Consider the following 19,112-nt stretch of genomic DNA (forward strand, 5'->3'; position numbering starts at 1 on the left):
TGTAAGATAAATGAATATAAAAAATATATCAGGAGGTAATCAAAAGATATTTAATGAATTACTAATACAACTATTTCGTGCCAGAATACTCATCTCATACTCTTGTTCACATACTCTTCCCCGACTCTGAATAACCAGGTATTTGACGAGGGAAAATAAAAGTATTTACAAGCAGGCTTGGAAATAGCATTAAAGATTACTATATTCCAAACATTTAACAATCTGTCTCATATCTTTCCATTTACCAGTATAAATGGAAAGTAAGTAAGTTCTACATGACAGTAGTGTCACGATACAACTACACACATCGCTTATATAAGGAGAAATATACTAAATAAATTTTTCCCATTCTCTCCTCCTCAATATCAATTTGAAGTTTTTTCTTTCTTTTAATAAAAAAAAAAACTATAGTAACTGTTGTAGCATTTAGCATATTGCATTATTCCATCATTTAAACTGGTACAGTAGTGTTCCCCCCCCCCCCCCCCCATCCATAGATAATATAGAACCCTATATATATATAGAGAGAGTATTTTTTTTCTCTTTCCTTAGGAAGTTCAGAACTTTTCACTTTCTCTTTGGCATCCAAAGTGCCAGCATCACTACTCTCGCTCTTTGGGGCCGTTAAGTAAATATATATATAGTTTTTTTTTTCTTTCCTTATGAAGTTGAAAACTTTCTTCTTCTGTAAGATAAATGAATATATGTTATAAAAAAAATATATCATGAGGTAATCAAAAGATATTTAATGAATTACTAATACAACTATATTTCGTGCCAGAATACTCATCTCTTGCACATGTTTACATACTCCTCCCCGACTTTTACCTTTTCACTTAAAAGGAAGCACTTTACAGCTTCTCTTTGGCATATCATACTAAATTGTCAGCATCGCTACTCCCACTCTTTGGGACCATTATTAAGTAAAATAAAGGTTACCTGAACACAAGGGCTGCAATACCGAGACAGCTACTAAATTATTAACGTGTGGGTAGCATATACAGTACCCTGAACAAAAGGTATTCACGTCCCTTTCGGGACAGCACGAGATTTTGTCATGCAATATAAAACTTATGAATTGTTTATTTTTGGACCACAGTTGACCAGGGGAACTACTGTATATAACTGTATCACAAGGTTCTATTATTTTGTAACAAGTAATGTCATCATGGAATCACACTAGACTCAGCAGGAGTTCATTCAACACAAAATAATGACTGGAACCTCACCTTGCATTTATTCATTCAATGTTGGTACACCCACTTTTACTTAAGTTCCTAATCAAAACCCCTCTTTTAGAAGAATGGCAGCTTGCCATTCTTCTTCTGCATTCTCAGCTAACAAATGAATGAATGATGAACGCCAGACCACAGCGCCCCAAAGACTAAGATCCCAACATAGTTTCCTAGAAACCATGCAACCACCTAAAAACTCTCCAGAGAAAAGACTTCAACAATAGCTTGCACTATACCCTGAGAATACTGTTCTAACAGCTGAACATCTTCCACGTGGTGCCCACTTGGACTAGCCTCAACAGACTTCGCACTACAGGATGCTGCAAACAAAACCTAATCAAATTATGCATGTGGGACAACCCAGTCCATGGAATACCTTCTTTCTTGTCCCCTTGCACAAAAGAGTACCTTATATCCTGTACAGAAAGAGCAGTTAATTGCACAAGATACTAGAGGAACATCTGACTATATTTATTGTATATAACTTATGTACAGTTTCTTTTTTCTTTATATTTTACTTATTTCCTGTATAATTCACCTACCAAATTCTGTTTGCATTTGTAATGCATCCTAATTTGTTGTACCACTTGTGCTTGGATATAAAATAAATCCCCTTAAGTATTTATGGCTGTAGATCTGTGTGTTCATGGGGGCTAGTTTGTCTGTTTTGAGGGATGAAAAACCCTCCACCTGCACATGAGACTAGCTAATCCACCATTGACTGAAAATAGCTCAAAGATTCATCACATCATAGATAGGATTCAAATCCAGACCTTTCCAAGTGGCCTATGGCGGCTCATACATCATTACCTCTGGCAAATAGTGCCATCTAAAGAGTACACCACAGTGCATTTTTTCTGGATGAAATTCAAAACTACATTTGACAATGTTAAAACTGATATTCCCACTAATCAGACCAATGAACCCACCTATTCAAAGTGATCTGAAGTGACAATATATCAGTTTTTGCAAACAACTCCCTTCCAATCTTGGATCATATCATCAACGTATAGCTGGCTGAGTGGTTCGCGTATCCGCTCTCCAGCCAAAAAGACTGTGGGTTCGAATCCCACTATGGGCATGGATGTTTGTGATTGTCTGTGAAAGTACTAGTGGTGTTAGATGATGAAGGTTAGTGGAGTAGATGCCCTCCCTCCATGAATCTTTGGACTCCCTGGAGGTGTGATGTAATAATAATATAAGTTAAATAATGATGGACTGAGAGTTCTGAGAAAAATTATGGAGGAACAGAAGGTATCAATGGCAAATTCATTTAAAACTAATCTCAGGTAGTATGGCTGTTTAAATACACTGGAAGAGGAAATCAGAAGTGATCTATAAGACAGAAATACAAGTTAAGACCTTATAATATTGGAGTGTGACAAGTGATAGAGAGACTAATCATTTGAAGATTAATAGCCAAAAGGAAATTAGTAATAATAACGTAATATGTTCATAGTGTCCCATAAATCCCTTGAGGAACACATATCAGGAACTTGATGACAATCGTCTGAGAACAGACCCTTGTAGCTGTTCTCTTATACTTGCTAATATCTATCACCCAACTATATTTCCCACCTCCATCAAATCTACTATTCATGTACCAGTCAAGTGATATTCTCAAATGCCTTTGCAAAATTAAGAAAAAATTACTATATATATATATATGCATTACTTCTTCTTAGGTGCATAAATCCAAAGATTAGTTAGTGATAGCAGCAGAATCATAACATCCTATCATGTGCCTTCATTTTATTTCTTTATGGCTCTTAGCTCCAGTTGTTATTGTTGTTTATATAGGAAATTCTTGATCATATGAGAAATATCATTAAAGTTTAGCACAGTCATCCAGAAGATCCATGGAATTTAATAGACTAACAAACAATTTCATTAAAGAAAAATCCAGTAATCTCTTAAAAAGTAAATGTAATCAAAAACCTATCCTTCAGTAAAAAAAAAATAGTAGTTAACCATTTTTCATATGCAACAGAGTATACTAGCCAAAGGGGTTCGATTTTGCAATATTTCCTAAACATATTCCCAGAAGTGACACCATTGTTGCAAATATAGAATTCTTAGAGATTCAACAGACATCATATATTGATATATAAATATAAAACTTCTACACATAATGGTGGCAATTTTAATCCATTCTAAACCACCATCTAAAAATATCTCCAATGCTTTAAAAGATCTTTAAAAAAAAATGAAAGCATCTATTATTATATAAACAAAATAAATGCTCTACTAAACAATATCCAACACACACAAATGATTTATGCAACTGGCCCAAAGAGCTGAAGTAATTTGTTCTTTCACCATATCTGGTGATGCCATGTATTTATGGTGCTCCAAAAATCCACAAGGCACTTTCTCATAGTGAATGCAAGAATGTCATGTTAATTTATAGCACCCCCTGTGACATATATATAATTACCCCAAAACCCACAAACCCAATTCCCCTGACCTATAGTAGATGCAATACATTCCCCCATGCTATAAATTAGCAAGCTCTCAACTGCCCCCAATCACTAGTCATACCATACTTTTTTATAAAAAAACTCTACCCATTTTAAAACTTCTATTGAGAATTTAATGTTAAATAATATAGATATTTTGGTTACTTTTGATACACCTCACTGCTCATCAACATTTCCCTTAAATGACATGTTATCATTTATAACAAAAAACGTTTTTCCTCCTGATATCACAGATCTCTTTTCCTTAACTATCCATTCCAGATATTTCTCGTGGAAGCATAAAATTTATAAACAGATACACGGTATCTCTATGGATCTCCTCTCTCATCCCTCCTTGCAAATTTTTTTTATTTATTTTTATTAGGGAATATTTAAAAAACAAGCTCTTGACTAAGCCCCTCTCAACCCTTTATCTGGTTAAGATACGAGGGTGGTCTGAAAAGTTCTTGGTTTAGCAATGAAAAAACGAATTTATAATTTCAAAATTATTTTTATTTTTCAACATAATCTCCCTTAAGACTAATACATTTATTCCAGCAATGCTCGAGTGCCATTATCCCGTTCCCTGTAGTGCTTCTCAGTTTTCTCACAAATTTTTTCTTCTAGTCTGGTTAAAAGATCAGAATAATATTCCCCAGTTATTGTTTTACCCTTTTCCAGATAATTAATAAATAAAATGCCTTTAGCATCCCATAACCCAGATGCCATGACCTTTCCTGCTGATGGAACAGACTATCTTCTTTGGCGCTGAACCGGCTTGTGTCCACTGTTTTGATTCTGGTGTAATGGTGAATCCAAGTCTCATCCATAGTAATAAATCAATGCACAAAATCAGTTTTATTTTTGTTAAAATGCTTCATGCACTATTCAGAGATTTTTACGTGAGTGCATTTTTGATCTGCTGTGAGCAAGCGCGGCACCTATCTTGTGCAAAGCTTTTTCATTTGCAATTCTTCATGCTCTTTTGAAATGCCTATAGTCTCAGCAATTTCATGCACTTTGACTCGTCAGTCATCCAATAACATATCATGCACTTGATCAATGATTTCTGCTGTTGTTACACTTTTTGGATGTCTTTCACGTTGATCATCTTCAAGGCTGGTACGGCCATGTTTAAACTTGGAAGCCCATTTCTTAATTGTCAAAAATGAAGGAGAAGAGTGCCCATAAACTTCGAATGAATTTCTTTTGCCATTAAACTCTCTTTTACAATCACATGATACTCAATTTTATCCACTTCAAGGGATACAGACAACGCTTTTGCTTTAGACAGCTGTATAAAACAAACTCCTTGATAGAATGATTTGCAATTTCACATGGATGCTTATGACAGATGTACCAACTTAGGGAAGAAAAAAAAATCCTGCTGATAGTGTTGTCATCTATAGTCAGGCTGAGAACTTTTCAGACCACCCTCGTATGTGGTTGATGTGCTCTCCATTTGGTCTCATGGCCCAGACACATTAGGCTATTTCCTCTCTCACCTCAATAGTCTTCACCCTACAATCCGATTTACAATGGAAAAGGAAACTGACAATAGTTTAGACTTTCTAGACACCATGGTAACCTGTCCTTTTTCAGTATACAGGGAAACCCACTCACATAGACAGATACATATCACCCCTTTCAACAATATGGTATCAGTAAAACACTAACCAATAGAACCTATAATCTTTGTTCCAATGAGTCCTCTCTTACAGCAGAACTTAATCATATACATTTCTCTATGAAATTTCTCTTCTCAGAATTACCTTGGCATCAAGCCTCTCCTGGCATAAACACATCACAACCATTGCATCCTCAGCTTCCAAAAAACTAGGTTTTCTTTTTCACTCCAGATGCTACTTCACCTCTAAAACACCTGTTAACACTATACAAGTCACAAATCTGTCCAGCTCTCACATCTGGAGTGGGCTCCAAAAAGCTCCCTCAAAATGCTTGACTCAATACAGAAGAGAGCAATTAGACTAATAAATGACCCTTTTCTCACTCCCCCCCACTCTCACATAGACGCTTGGTCTCTGCAATCTGTATATTCTATAAATATTTCCATGGGAAAAGTTCATCTGAAACAGCATCAATAATTCCCCCACCCAACATTCTTTCACAGTATACCTTGAAACCCATGGAACAACTTTCTTTTCCTCCTTATTCATCCCTGCTACTGCAGTACTGTGGAACGGTCTTCCCCAGACATATTTCCCAAGGAATACAACATACAGGCATTCAAATCAAATGTAAACAACTTTCTCCTTTTGCAACTCACCACCCATATACGGTACTAACGTACTATAGGTTGACCAGCCAACCTCCTGCATATGGGCCCCAAAAAAAAAAAAAAAAAAAAAAAAAAAAAAAAAAATTCTCGACCTTCTCTTCGGAAAGACTTCAGTAATGCTATCATCATCCTCTATGTTCGAGGCAATTCAGAAAAAAATAGCCCGAATCTTAAAGAAATACAATCTCTGCATGACTTTGAAGCACCACTTGAAACTAGCTACCTGTATCTGCTCTACTAAAGACCAAATCTCTCCTCCCTCAGTTCCTATAGTATATAATTTCCTGTTCCTGCACGTTGGCCTACTATGGACAGACTGGAAGATCGGCTAACATCTGCACGGAAGACCATAAAAAATACATTTGCAGTCATGACTGATCTATCGGGCCTTGCAGACCATGCTCCAGTGCAGCAAATTTAGAAGAGAAAGACTGTTTTTAGAATCTGCGGCTGCTTTCAGATTCAGGCTAATTTGAATAAATATGGTTGCATCAAACTTCCAAAAATATGGGAATCACTAATACTTTTACATTCCTAGGCCACCAACAGGTGCCCACAGAGGTCACCTCCAACTAGTTAGGACTAGTCTTTCGTCCACATGTTGCACTTAATTTTGTAACACACACAGAAAGGTAACAAGTCTCATATTGTACTCGTTGATGATGTTCGGTAACTGAGACAAAATACTGGATGAATCAATGATTATTTTTAATCTTATCTCAGTGCAGCTTTACTCCATTAAGCCTTTACATACAGATAGAAAAATCAGAAATCTATGGTGGATGCAAAAAGTGAAAGAGGTAGTCCTGAAAAAGAAGAAAGCATATCGAAAGTTCCTAGCAAGGTTGGCAGATGCCCTAAGAAAAGAGAGAGAAATGTGAAAAAGCAAAGCGGCATGAGAAGATTGGTAAGGATATTGAAGATGGAAGCTATTGAAAAGCTTAGTGTAAAAAGGAATCAAAGATGATAAAGGTGACATGAAAACTGAAGACAAAGATATCCTAGATCAGTGTTTCTCAAAGTGTGGTACGCGTACCCCTGGGGGTATGTGAAAGATCGTTAGGGGGATATATGGCAATTTTCGGCTATGCATAATTAAAGGAGTTATTATATTTTTCAACAAACAGTGCAATTAGAGACAACCTGGATAAAATGGCACTAATTAATGAATCACAACCCCTCTCCAACAGAAACTGCTTTATAGACCAAGCAAAACCATATGTTGCCGGTGGAACATATGCTTTTCCTTGACACCACCCCCATCGTTAATATGTTAAAACTAAGACATATATAGTGAATGTGTTTCAGATATTATGAAATTCGGCTGAAGGGAAATAGCATTTCAACTCAACTGTTGAAATGCTAATTTGTCTTTGGTTTCCGTTATCTTTTGTTAATACCGCACCAATCATATGCAGTTCTTCGCTGCTTTACGTATCTCAAGTCTTGTAAATTACTGGTAATTTTTGCTTGAAATAATGGGAAAGAAGATGACGCTATTTGGGTAGATGACTTTCTCGATGCGAAAAGTAGTGATAGTGAGTAGGAGCTTCTTGGTAAGTCGCACCATTTTCAGTTTTTTTCTGATAACTTTAGTTTCCGAAAATTCCCGCACCTATCTCGCAACACGACTTTTTAGCTTTAATTTTGGGAAAAAGTTAGATTATATTCAATATTTTTTTTTTTTTTTTTAGCTTTCAAATTCTTACGTATGGATCATTGGTTAAAGATTGGATTTATAAAACCCCCAAAAGACAGCAATATAGCAAATACAAGTAGCTGTAACAACAAGAAAATGTTGATATTGCATCTGGATCAAATGAAATTGATGAGTGTGTCGTCTGACATCTCTAGAGAACCAAAATTTAAAAATAAATCATTTTTTGTTTACATGAACATAGATATTTAATTTTAATTAGGGGTACTTGGTAATAATGAAAATTTAAGAAGGGGTATGTGGATATCTGAAGTTTGAGAAACACTGTCCTTGATGTTTTGAGTAATTATTTTGAAAGACAAATAAAAGAAGTGGCAGAACAGTGGTAGAAAATATTCAAGAGGAACACAATCAGGAGTAGATTGCCATTCTAAAGAAAGTTCCCTATAGCAAAATTGTCCACTATAACAAATTAGTCTCGTGGTCTCTGCAAACTCTGAGATATATTTACAGTGAATTGACTGTAGACACAATTAGTTTAAGTACATGTAACATCCTATCCATACATACACACAATTTATTAATACTAGATGAAGACAAATCCAACAAAATCGGTATGATATCTAACCACAAAAGCTTTACATACAGGTTGCACTGCATAATTCAGAAGATGGAATTCCAGATGATTGTGGAGTAGAGCTTTCATAGTATCCATCTATAAAAAAGGGAAAATAAAACTGAATATGAAGATTTCAGAGGAATTTCACTACTAAGTGTTCCTGGTAAGATTTAGGCAATCACATCTGAGAAAGGCTAAGAAAAATTTTAAAAGGCAAACAAAGGTTATCAGGATCAGATTTTCACATTAAGACAATCAGAGGAATACAATAAGGATCTGCATTTAAGTTTTGTAGATCTGAAAAAGTCATACAACAAAGTTCCAAGAGAAAAGCTGTTCTAAACAATACAAATATATGGTGTAAATGGGACATTGTGCTCAGCAGCACACACATCTTAAAAATATCTTAAAACCCTTTAACCCATGGGGGTTTAAAGGGTTTTAAGATATATTCTTTCTTCTGGTTATATCAGTTGCTTTAATATCATTTTTGTTCTAGGTGTTTATCAGAACTTTTCAGCCCTCCCTCGTAGCATATATTTAAGTTGATGTTTTCATGTAAATCAGGTGTGAGACAAGGATGCACATTATCTCCACTGTTATTCATCATGTATATTATTAGCATCATCATTAGAAACCTTCAGGGAGTCAAGAGCTCATACCTTTTCTTCAACTCATTCACACTAGATGCACTCATTACTACCTCACCAGACAACTTGTTTCACTTATTGCTCTGTGAAAGAAAACTCTGGTTATAAACTTTCTTACTTACACACAAACCCAACTTCCACTACCTCCTGTTCCTCTCCCACTTCCAAATAACAAAAAAATTTATCAACCAATATCCTATTACACAATTCTATAACATTCTTCTAAACCCTTTTGAATGAAGAAGGTTGACATGTTTCCTACTTGCTTTTTGCCTGTTATATGGATTATCAGAAACACAGATACATTTATACTAGTATCACTGTTTTTTTTATTTCTTACTTCTATTATCAAATGATGATGTATCTATAGGATCAGTAACTGGATAGTACCTCATTAGGGCTCTGAAATATTTGAGGATGAAAAATTTATTCTCAAGAGGTTTGTTTGGCACCAGACCCCACACACACATACACGCTACATAGCCACATTGGACAATATACCAGCACCACAGCCAGCCTTGATTATTCTGGACCAGTGGGTAGGAGATTTACTATAACACCGGTGACTCTTGCAGGCAAGCCCACTAGTCGAATGATCCTGACTTGGCCACCCAGGACCCCACTTTCTGTATGTCCACAAGTCAGATCGTATGACAAACACAGTGGCAGGGCATTGGATTCCAGCGATGGTAGTCTGAAGAACAGGATAAGAAGAGAAAAGAATATGTGGAAAAAAAAAAAAAAAGAGAGGAAGAATGAAAAGGATTAGTACTACCATCACTGGGAGGTTCCTCCACCATGAACAGGTGCCACACAGATAGAGGGTATGACTTCTGCATTAATTCAACCTTGGACATTATCTTTCCTAGGACAGGCTCCCACTGATGAGATCTTAATAAAGGTCAAAACTGGTATGGGTGGTCATGCCTTCTCTAATGCATGTTCAAAAAAGAAACGTGCTTTGGATACCAAGGCAACTGACATGAAGTCAAACCTGTACACACACGTAGCTAGTTGGGATGATACTTCATGTGCAAACTTGTTTGCTTACACTTGAATATACATTTTTGGTAAGTATAATTTACTTTTTTAATCTAGTGTTTGGTTGGAAAGACCCAGGTTTGAATCCTGTCTATGATATGAGGAACCTTTATCAAGTCTTTTCAATCAAATGGTGAATTAGCCAGTCTCATAGATCTGGATGTGGAAGGTTCCCCTCCTAGAAACTCAGGTTTTTTGCTCCTCAAAACAGACAAACTGTCATCTGTACATACAGGTCTACACTTCCTTTAAATGATGCAGCAGAGGAGAGCATACCAGCAGTATTAATTCACTGTAACCTCCTGATTACAGGTCGCAGTGAATTAAGGAATGGGGCAGGGTTGAAGAAGAACCAAGTGAAAATCTTTCTATGAAAAGAGATGATAATATTGGAAATATTGGAGACCTGATAGATAACACACTAATTTGGAGGAAAATTGTTAGCTCAAAAAAAGCTCCTAAAAAAGATACATATTGGGAACTTGATAATGATATTATTAGAACCAGCCCACTAGCAAGTCTGAACATTGTTAACATATTCACTAATGTGCCAAGAGAAGAAACTACAGGCCTATTACAAGATTTCATTTGGATACAATGTTGAACAGAGCATTGAGAATGTTTTTCCAATTCAAAGATGAATATTAAGAACAGAAAGAAGGCCTGGCCATGGACTCATCACTGCTTTTAGCCAACCTGTTCATGGGATCGTATGAGGAATCAAGTCTTGAATGGTTTGGTTACCCATACATGACCAAAACTTTGGCTACACTACATGCATTATCATGTAGCCCGAGTTCAATAGGATAACCATACAATATTACCAATTATACAAATAGTATTCATTCCAGTATAAAGTTCCACTACAGAATTAGAAAATCACAGATCCCTTGCTTTCTTCAGACATTCTCCTGAAGATCTCTGAAGCCTATTCAGTATAAGAAAGCTTATGCAGATAGAAAAATACCTTCATACAACACCCTGCCAATGTCATCCATTCAAAAAAATAGGGCATACATAATTTCCTGTAATACATGTAAAAGAAACTAAGAACACATCATATTCTATCATAAAACAGATAAGCAAAAAGTAGTAATAATAATAAAAACATCTAATAATGGCCTCCTGAAAAAAAAAATATATATATATAAACAATAGCCATGATAAAGGTGGTTACAAAGGCTGTATCCTTCCCTCATATTCATAATTTGTTAGATATTATGAAAACAAGGAGTAAAAGTGGCATTTGTGCCTTTAAATAAGATCTTGAATCTCCTTTGTCCTTCGCAAAACCAGGGTTATACAAAATTCTTAGCTTATGTGATCCAACAGCCTGAGGAGAGATGCATGCGCCCGCACACAAAGATGTGAAGAAGAAAATAAACATAAATCCAGACCAGCCTCTCATGTCACAGGAACGAATCACTAAGTCTACAACAGTATACAGAAATGGCTTCTAGTGATTATAACTATTCAAAATTCAACACCTTAGCCAATGTTAGTTCCCAACCAGAGATTCAGCCTCTTCAAGTCATGACCAACCTTTCTTCAAAAAAGCACAACGAAGCAGTCATCTGTAACCATAGCTCTGTTAACAATATGCTCAAACAAGTATCAAATAACAGTGCCTTTTTTTTTAAATTTATATTTAATTAATTGTTTATTACTATCTATTAAAGTGGATAACATTAAATAATGCAAGTGAAGGGTACTATAAAAATAAACACCTTACTCAAGGATTGCACCATCTTCAGATTAATGGATTATGACCTCAATGACTACAAAAAAGTAGCCTTTTTTTATTTTATATTATTGTCTTCATTGGTCACAAAAATTAAATTAATTGATAAAAAAAATACTTAACCCAATCAAATCTAAATACTTTAAAAACATGTCTGCTAAAAGCATCCTTATTATTTGTGGTCTACAGAAAACCTGGAAGCACAAACAGATATGCTCACTAACAATCCCATCACCTTTCCCCTCTCCAAAAATATATCATTAAAACACAAAGCTTAGCCAGTACTGATAATACCAATAATACCATATCCGACCAGAGAAATGATTGGCTTTGTTACTAAACTGATGGACAAGTCAATCAACGGTAAGAACAGTGGGACATTGCACCCTTCAACTGGAAAAGACTTGGGTTCAATTCTTGTTGCAATGAGAAGAATGTTTATATGGGCTTTTTAAATCAAAAGTGAGTTAGCTGGTCTTTTACAGAGGTAGCAGGCTTTTCCCCCCTTACGTACAGGCAAATTAGCCAAAAATGGCATTGTGTTTTGATGGTAATGGTGTCATAATATGTAGTAGGAGGATTAAGTGAAGAGATGGTGAAGAACTCCTTGGATGTCAAGTAATAATAATGATAATTCTTTGCAGCTAAACTCAATAATCTTTATCACACATCATACAATTCCAACAAAAGCAGTGGCAGTGCTGCATATACAAAATAAGAAATGAAAAAAAAAATTTTTTTTTCCTAATCAGTAACCAATTTATTAATAAATAAATTTACATATTATAAAATTGCTTTATTAAAAATATTTCACCCTCACCACGAACACACACCAATAATAAAAGTTTCGTATCTCACAGAAATAATGTGTGCATGCATACAATTTATCTGTAAGCAACACTGCCAGAATCACTTGTAACGTGCAATCACAAATGTGTTAAATTCTGAATGAAACTAAAATTGAATTAATTAACGTTTCCTACAGACTTAACATGGATTTGCATTTTAGAATCGCATATTGATATATTGGGCTTACTAAATTCTTGTAATTTACCAAAATATTACTAAATTGAGGATATTTTCATTGTGTTATAATATAAAATATTGTAAATTGCTTAAATGCTTAAACCTTGCTGCTTTTGTGTAAGTACTTACAAATTGCTGGGAGAAAAGATAATCCGATTAAGTAAAAGTGGCCGGAATCTAAACACGTTTCCTACAGACTTAACATGGATTTCATTTTAGAATCACATATTGATATATTGGGCTTACTAAATTCTTGTAATTTACCGAAATATTACTAAATTGAGGATATTTTCATTATTTTGTGTTATAATATAAAATATTGTAAATTGCTTAAATGCTTAAACCTTGCTGCTTTTGTATAAGTACTTACAAATTGCTGGGAGAAAAGATAATCCGATTAAGTAAAAGTGGCCGGAATCTAAACACATGCACCCTTCAGGTAAGCACGTAGTCCCCCCCCCCCCCCCCACACACACTCGGAAGAGCACGCTAAGATTTCCGTGTGTGGCGCTAAGTACTGGGTGACGTAAGGTCACATGGAAAAAGGGGAGGAGGAAAACGATGATGTAGAAGTAATCGGTAGTGCGCGATTTAAAAAGTCGTTGCAGCGCCTAAAACGCTCTCTTACTCTTATCCTCCACTTTTCGACACGGATTTGAGATAAAGACTGAGGAAATATGCCGTGAAATTCCTGAAAGTTTACCGGTCAGCAATCAGCCCAGTGGAAGGAAATCTCCAATATTTCTGGAGATATCATTACGATGTTGTGCTAGTTAACCAGAGAACAACGTATGCCTACTTTTGGCGGCAGAGAAAACTACAGCTCGGACCCATGAAGAATGCCTCTGAAAAAGCAGAAGGAACCAGGAATCGAAAATGATTGTCAGTCGTGCTATGTGAAGTGGCCAAACAGTTCCCCAGCAGTTGGTAATGTACAGTCTATGTTTTTATAAGCAATTGTGTATAAGAAAAAAGTTTGTAATTATAGGAAGGACTCTAGAGATAATATTCTTTTTATAGTAGAGTGATTATGAAATTTTAGTGAAAGAATTATTGTAAGAGCATGTGGAGCTAAATTAGAAATTCAATTAGCAAATGTCCTTTAGTATTGAAGAGTATGTTTGATCTATCAAGTAGAAGTCGTAAACTATATATGAGGTTCTTTGTTTTGCATGTTATGATAAAGATAGAGAGGTTAAATAATTAATACTCATTCCTTAGAAATTGTAGACTGCTTTATTTATGTACATTCATAAAGTGTAAGATGCTTCAATTGTAATTAAATGTTTTGCTTTTTTTTAAGTTTAACTGGTGCCTTGCCTGATTTTCTCCTCTATTGCACTTTCTCATAAAATTTGGACCACAGTGGGAGATTGATTAATAGGGAGGCTACGACTGCATAAATAAGTTATAGTGAAATAAGATAGTATGCTAAACTGCGTTCTGGTTCCTTGATTCTGCACTATTTGTTAATCTAGGATTCAGGGTGGCACAGGATAATAGAAATTTTCCCTGAGTCCGAAAAAGGAATTGGTGTAGATCATTAGCTATTCCTTTGTCTTATATCCACTAGCATCGTTCTTAAGAGTGAATAACGGCCCAGAGAGAGTATTTAAATTAAAAGGGTAATTAAGGTGTTAGAGATAAATTCATTAAGTACAAGCGTATCTAGATGGAAATTTTAGAGAACAAAGAAGAATAAGTAAGACTTTACAAATGGCACAGCAAAATTTTACAAGCGCAAACGAATATCGGCGAGTCGAGCTGCAGTTGGCTGAACGTGATAATTCCGACACCGCGTTAGATCACAGTGCATTTGTTTCATAATCTAAAGCGTTAATCGAACAATTCCAATTATTAACTATTCAATCAATTCAAAACATAAGCTGTAGCCTTTAACATGTTGAATTGCATTTATATAATGTTGTAAGCATTGTTATTATTTATAAACACAAACAAAATTTAATTTTTTCCTTGGGGATGCTGCAGTGTCTCAGTGCTTAATGTACAAGCCGCCACTGCAAAATACTGACTCCACTAATTCACACTACACTGACTATAAGCATGCTATTATCATTCTTATATCCTGTGCACCTCAGAAAATAGTTCCAGGCTTTTAAAAAATACAAATACTCCATTTTTTTTTATTTTCAAACCTCTTATTCAGGGAGCTTTTTTTTTCACTCTCAGTACCAAGGATCTACAGATTTCCTTTTCTGCAAGATGACTCGTTATGAATTCTACCCAGAGAATCAAACGGAAACACTATGGCACTTTATCTAAAACACCCTAACCTAAATAAAATATGGGCAAGTGAAACTCCCAAAGAGATTGAGTAATTGCAATTTTAAGGTCTTCCATCCAACAGTTAAGGATAATTGCTAGCATCCACTGGTACTAGCCTTAGCCTCTAAGTCTAACCATTTTCACTTCATTTGTGTTGTTTGTGTGCATGCTAATCTTACATTGCATCAGATGATGTCTCTATGACAAAATATTGGAATCGTTAAACTGACATTTAATTTCATTTTTCCATTAAACATAAATAATGAGAACTGTATAGCGCTTGTTCCTTTATGAGTATAGCTGTTTTCTGTTTTGCTAATATATGAGGAAATACATGAAAAGGAAGCTAGAAAAACCAAAAACCAGCACACAAATAAGAAAGATGAGATAGCTTATCTTTGGCACTTCACAATGAAAAAAAAGGATAACTTCCCAAATGGTTTTTAAAGTGGTAATAATTTGGGAGGCACTGAGAATATATCAAAATAATGCAATGTGAAAAAAGTGGCAGTGGTTACAGCCTAAATACTATAATTCTTCTGCATACATTATTGTAAATCTCTTAATCTGTCTACATGCAAACAAAAAAACTGACCAAACACTTATTTGGTCTGCTTTTTAGAAACACTATTAAATTTATAAATCTGATTTATTTTACAAAAGGAGTTTGTCCTGATGTTGCAGTTGCACTGAATACTGTTATCCAAGATTTTTTTCCTTATTATCTGACTAAATATCAAGGAAATATATAAATATATATTTCCTTATCTATACTAAGAAAATACTTCTATGACAACAATCCAGCATAGAAACCAGCATTGCATGCCCATTTCAGTTGGGTGTGCTGTCGTGGTTTATGCAACCCATGCTACAAATTTCAGGTCAGTTTGACTGTATGGTTGGATTTTTTATCGATGTATGAAAGTTTAAAGACCATATAGCACATCAGTGCTTATCTTTTTGTTTGAATACTTTAATTTATCAATTAATTGTAACTAAATCTATGCAGAGTGGGAGACAATGTGCTTGTTTTAAGATACTGTATATTAGAAAACAATAATGAAGGGGAATATTATATTTGGTTGGTATATTTGAATTACTCAAAAGGTGTAAAATTTGAAAAAGAGAAGGGCGAGGCTTACTCCTTCGACTACAATACTTTCCCATTATAAATATAGGCAAATAAAGATAAAGTTAAAATTTATCAAAAATTATATATTAAAAACTTCATCATCATCAAATTCCTGCCATGTACTCTCAAGGGGTGTAGAGGATATGATAGTACTACATGAAAAATTTACATCATTACTAACTTCCTATCTACAATTTTCCTCCAAATCAGTCTGTTACTTGTCAAGACTCCAACATTACCGGATCTTATATTTCTATCATCTAAGGCACTTTGCACCGTATCAATCCACCTATATCTTGGTCTTCCTCCGGGTCGTTTTGCTGCCAACTTGGCAGAGAACACTTATTTTGCTAATCTTTCCTCTCCCATTCTATTTAAGTGACCATATCACCTGAGATTAGCTCTGCTAAAGCATCCCTGGATGCTGACAATGTCAAGTTCTTTCCTAATATTCTTGTTTTTAATATGATATTGCCATTGATGCCATCTGTTCACGCCTCTAATCTTTCTCAAGACACTCATATCTACGGTCTCTAGTCTTTGGTCAAGTGTTTTACTTCTGACCCAGCTCTCAGATCCATAAGTTAAAACTGGTTGAACACTGTCTTGTATACAGCTAATTTAGTGTTCTGACTAATTTCTCTCTTATTCCATATGTATTTATTCAATTGACTTCCTACCATACCATACCAGCTTTGTTGATTCTGTTGTCTATTTCCATATTTAATTTACCATCTTAACTAAAAATCATGCCTAAGTAGCTGAAATGTTTTACTTGTTCCACAGGTTCTCCATTCACAACACAGTTGGCATTTTCAATCATTCTGCCTATTTTTATTGTCTTTGTCTTTTTATTGCTGACCTTCATACCATATCTATAACAACAGTTATTCAATTTAGTCAGAGAATCTTGCAGACTTGTAGCAGATTTATTTAGAAGTATAACATCGTCCGCATAAAGCAAAGAGTTGACATTAACATCTCCAATTTTGATATCATGTTTAATACCACTTTCCTTCATAATGTGATCCATATAGATAATGAATAACAGAGGGGATAATGTACATCCTTGTCTGACACCAGATTTAACATTAAAACATCTTCCTGTACTTCCTTCAATTCTAACTGCTGACTTACAACTCAAATAAAGACTAAGTATTGCTTGATATAATGCTCCATTGACACCATATAGCATTATATTGAATAGCTTCTCTCTTGGCACCTTGTCATATGCCTTTTCCAAATCGACAAAACTTAAATACAGATCTTTGTTATGTTCCCATGATTTCTCCACTATTTGTCGTAAAGCGAAGATCTGATCCTGACAGCCTCTATTTGACCTGAATCCAGCTCGTTCTTCAACAAACTTTTCTTCCACAATTTTTCTCAACTGTTTCTCAAGTATACTTGCACATATCTTACCAGGAACACTCAATAGGGATATACCTCTCTAATTCTAACATTCAGTTTTATTTCCCTTTTAATATATAAGTACTATGAGAGCTTTACTCCAATCATTGGGAATTCATCCCTCTGTCCAGGCATTCTGAACTATGCAGTGCAGCCACTGTAAGACTTTTATACCACCATACTTCAGCATTTCTGGTCGAATATCATCTACACCTGCTGCCTTTGATGGCTTTTTCTACTTCAAGTATGGATATGTATTCCTGACTGCATGCCTGGTCAGTGTTTTTTTATCACTGTGCTGTCATCACTGCTTGTTTCATATATCAAATTTTCAAAGTAATTACTCCATACTTCCAGGATATCTTTTTCTCCCGTTTTCATTTCACCTTTATCATCTCTTACTCCTTTTACAGCACTCTTTCCTCCATTCCCAAGCTTCTTTAACAACCTCCAGAATATTTTACCACCTTCTTGATATTTATTTTCTATGTTCTTGCCAAAGTCCTCCAATGACTTTTGTTTAGCTAGTTTTACACACTGTTTAGCTTTCTTACATTTGTCTCTGTATTCTCTAAGAGCACAAGCTGACTTATTTGCCAAGAACTTTTGATATGCTTTCTTCTTTTCCTTCACTGCCTCTTTAACTTCCTGTGTCCACCATGGAGTTCTAATTTTTCTATCCTTGCAGACAACTTCACCACATGCCTCTCTAGCTGAATCAATCAGGGTTTTCTTCAAGGTTCGGTTCCTGTTCTCAAACTCTTTCATTTTTCCTTCAATAATCTTTGTGTATTTTAGTCTACAGTTCACATCTGAGTGCTGCTCAACTTTTATTCGCTTTAAAACTTTCTTACATGTTATTCTTTTCAATATGAAATTCAATTTTATCCTGCTCAAGACTAAATAGTGATCACTTCCAATTTCAAATCTTCTGTACACTCTGGTGTCCTGCACCTGCACCAGGGAGAAAAGATCACTATGAACAATAACATAGTCAATGAGACTTTTCTTATTCCTTGCCTCTTCTCTCCATGTGAATTTGTGCACATTTTTATGTTGGAACATGGTGTTAGTAATAACCAGTCCATATCCTGAGCAGAAATCCAACAGGTATGTGCCATTATTATTATCAGCTTTGCTCTTTTCTCCAAATTTTCCCAAAACATTTTTGTATGTCTGACAATCACTTCCTACTCTGCTATTTAGATCCCCAACAAGGACCAACTTTTCCTTTTTCATTGTGTCAGTAACTTTCTCTAGAGCCTCAAAAAATTCCTCCACTTCTACCTTAGTAGAACCTTCTGTGGGACCATAGGCACAAATAAGTCTCATTGTCCAGTTCCCCATTCTGATATTTGCCCAAATCACTCTATTTGACACTGCTTGCCATTCAAGAAGATGAGCCTCGTATTTTGTGTTGAATACTATGGCTACTCCTTCTTTTCCTTGATTGTCATTGCCTGAATATAACATTTTGTATTTATTGCTCAGAAAGATCTCACCAGTTTTTGTTTTTTTTTGTTTCAGTCACCTCTATTATGTCGATCTGGAACTTAT

The 19,112-nt window shown here is 35.2% G+C and overlaps 1 protein-coding gene across 1 annotated transcript in view; it reads right to left on the reverse strand.

Annotated features, from left to right (window-relative positions):
* LOC150103097 (putative ATP-dependent RNA helicase TDRD12) overlaps positions 1–19,112 on the reverse strand; it is a 623,943-nt gene that overhangs the window by 812 nt on the left and 604,019 nt on the right. The window lies entirely within an intron of this gene.

Source organism: Typopeltis vanoorti, chromosome 9 (assembly GCF_054136105.1).
Source record: "Typopeltis vanoorti isolate ZY-2024b chromosome 9, IOZ_Tvanoo_1.0, whole genome shotgun sequence".
Classification (NCBI taxonomy): Eukaryota; Metazoa; Arthropoda; class Arachnida; order Uropygi; family Thelyphonidae; genus Typopeltis; species Typopeltis vanoorti.